The 3,326-nt window shown below is 40.4% G+C and overlaps 1 long non-coding RNA gene across 1 annotated transcript; it reads left to right on the forward strand.

Moving 5' to 3' along the window:
• Positions 1 to 341: 341 nt before the first annotated feature.
• Positions 342 to 1,047, forward strand: LOC147141642 (uncharacterized). The gene is made up of 2 exons (XR_015088220.1): positions 342 to 558; positions 776 to 1,047. It is a non-coding gene; the product is annotated as an uncharacterized LOC147141642 (long non-coding RNA).
• Positions 1,048 to 3,326: the final 2,279 nt, after the last annotated feature.

Below are 3,326 nucleotides of genomic sequence, written 5' to 3' on the forward strand. Positions count from 1 at the left end.
ACAAATTAATAACTAAAATAAACGGGACAAGTAGGGCAAACTTTATGAACAAATTCAAGAAGAGTGTGGTGGTAGTGTTTAGTCTTAAAAATGTGCTGAGGACAGAAGGGATTGAGAATGAGAATTTAGTTGTGTTTGTTTTTCTACTGTGCAGTAGTCCTAATACTAGTCTGACCCACACTCCAGCACAGTAGTTGGCGGTAATTCACCTCAAACATCAGCTGCCACCCAAATAAAGGAAAAGAAGAAGAAGAAGCAGGAAGGTTCCAGAATCCCGTCAGTGGATAACACTGACGCTGCTAGCCACAGGTGCTTCTACTCAACCAGCAGGTAAACGAGCTCAGTTGATTAGAAGCACCTGCGGCTAACGCTGAACTGTGGCAGGGTTTTTACTTTCTGCACCTGAAATTCCTATAAATGAATTTATCTTGTGTTTGCCTTTTGTGTGTTATTCAGATTCAGTTTCCGGCGGCACATATTTCAGCCCATAGTGTCACATCTACTTTAAGAATCTTTAAAGGTTACTTTTACTGACTGACTACTGATTACTGACTATTGGTAATGATCTGCACAAATGTCTGTTTTCTTAACACTGTCCATCCTTGTGTTTACTTGCATCAGTTATAAAACAACAAAATGTTTCTTTGTACAAAGCTGTAAACATTTGGGAAACACTTGATCTGACACCACTATCATTTTTTGTTGAATTATTCTTTTCAGTAGTCAAGTTACCTGACGATAGAAATAATTTCAAAATCATGTTTGCATGTTTCAGTGTAACCGCCCGGCCCCCACATCTGAGGTCAAAGACCAGGAAATCGATGCCAAATCCAAGGATGGCTACATCTGGCTCCTGATAGGGATGGTGGCAGGAAGGAGAGGATGCGAAGAAAAGAGGCCATGGTGACAATTTGCAGGCTGGATGAATGCTGCTCAAGAACATGCAGCGTCCCAGTTTGGACGCTGTGTTCAGTGTTAAAAAAGTGCAGTTTTCCAGTTTATGTGCGGTTGTTCTCAAGTTCTGAAAATAAAGATCTGTTTATAACACTGAAGTTGTTGAGTCTTTTTTTTCCTAAAAAAAAAAAAAAATCTGGGTCAAATATGGCTCATGAATTTAGTGGCTTAGTTAAGGCTGATATCAGGAACCAGTTCTGGTCCATCATAGCCAGCTAGGGTTATATGATTTGGCTGAGAAATGGGCCTTGTGTGGCCCAGATGTGGACCACTAAAGGACCGTCATTCATTGAGGTATGTGGGTCAAGTGCAGGTGGGTTGTGTGGCCCATCACTGGACCACACCAATTTTGTCATCTGGGCTGATTCTGAACAAAAGATGTCGGCGCATATAAGTAAATAAAATGTACAGACAGTAGTACATGTTCCACCATTTTTTTTTTCTGTTCGAGGGGCGGGGATTTTACAGGACGCTGGTTTCAAACCATCTCACTTGCCCTTAAAATTCAAGATAAATAGCACAAATGGAACGTTATTCATCCACTGCCGGGCATGTAATCTATTATTATTTTGTCAATGTATTTGGTATGGATTAGTTTTACAAGTATTTGAAGTGTTCATTGCACATTGTGTTTGTAAAAAAAAATCCCTAAAAATGACGGCCACTTGTCACGTTGGTATTTTAAGGTGTTGTGGCAATGTATTGTCTTTCATATTACTGTGATGTGTATTGCGGCTGTAGCGTGTATGGAATAATACATAATGATTGTGAATGGTATTGAGTAATATGGAAACATGTGGAATAATATTGAATGATGAGGAATAATATGGAACTACGTAAAATGAGCTGAAAAGTTTGGAATTTGAATGGTATGAGTCTGTCAAAAAAAATTGGAATTAAGAGGTAAAAACAAAAAAAATTGTCTTTGAAATGCTGTAGAATCTTAGTCGGAATGCACTGAACAGTTTTAAATTGGAAGTCTGACAAGATCACTTAACCCATTAAGTCCGGGAGTGCATTTTCTTTCTTTAATCCAATTCTTGGTCTTTTAGCTAATGAAATGCATCAGAATATACATACGATGGTGTCGTGACCCCTCGGAGGTTGTCGTGGAATTTTTTTTTTTTACCATAATGGGGCAGAGGATTGCGGGAGCTCTGAAATGAGTAATGGCAGTGATATAGACGACGCGCTAGTAGACTTTGAACCAGTGGAACCAGTCGAACATGATATATGGAGATAAGTTTGTAGACAATGATGATTTTTAAAATTTAAAATAGTGCTTCTCTTGGGCCTGTGTTTAAGCCACACGTCTAAGCTCTCATATTATTTTGAAATGATGTTTCTATCTGCTACAGCGGCTGAGATATTAGGTGTTGAATGTCTCTGAAAACTTCAGGTTATAGAGGATGATTCTATAGATGTTGATTCTATAGATTCTGGAGATGTTGAACCAGGTGCTTTAGGCCTTAATGGGTTAATGTGAAAGTTATGTAAAAACTAAAGTAATTAATTCAAGCGTTTTATTTTCAACATTTCCCCCCAAAAATGGAGGCACTTCCTGTTAATTTTAGGCCATTATCTGTTCCACTTACTGCACTTCCAAGTCTCCACCTGTTTATGAAGGAGCGCTTGTTGATTTTGAGTTACTTCCTTATTTAGGGCTCAAGTAACAACCAATCGCAGCTCAGCTTCAGAAAACAGGCGAGCTGTGATTGGTTGTTACCTGAGCCCTGAGCATCTGTCATGTGTCATCTTCCAAACCGCTTATCCTGTACAGGGTCGCGGGGAGGTGCTGGAACCTGTCCCAGCTGACAATGGGCGAAAGGCGGACAACACCCTGAACTGGTCGCCAGCCAGTCGCAGTGCACACACACAGACACCGTCACTGAGCGGGAACCTATCCCACGCTGCCCGCACACAACTCAGTGACCGCCCTGAGCATCTGTGACGTCATTTTCAGTCAACACAGCAAGTGAAAAAATGTCCACCCCCTGAAGATGGACTAAAACGGGTGGATTTTGCTGCTTAACTCATATTCCACAAACGCAATACTATCCAAAATGCTGTGTTTAGAGGAGTGGGGGCGGGTAGAACATTTTTGCGTTGACGTCCCTTTTAAGAATATGGGCTCCAGCTCATGCTGCGAGCATAAAGCTGCTATTGCACATCTGCTCTGTTAAAATTGTAGCAAGGTTAGTAACTTTGGGGGTCTGTATTTAAGCATTCTGTAAGCAATAACAATACATCTATTGGATATTTTATACTGTGTATGCTTTTAGAAAGACGTTGGATCAGTTCTTTCCTTACAAAGTCTTTGAAACAGCTATAACAGCATCATCTGCTTAGACAAAAGACCAGCAGTCAGAAGG

The sequence above is a fragment of the Filicampus tigris genome, chromosome 9 (genome assembly GCF_054856515.1).
Source record: "Filicampus tigris isolate MCC_2025a chromosome 9, RoL_Ftig_1.0, whole genome shotgun sequence".
Taxonomy (NCBI): domain Eukaryota; kingdom Metazoa; phylum Chordata; class Actinopteri; order Syngnathiformes; family Syngnathidae; genus Filicampus; species Filicampus tigris.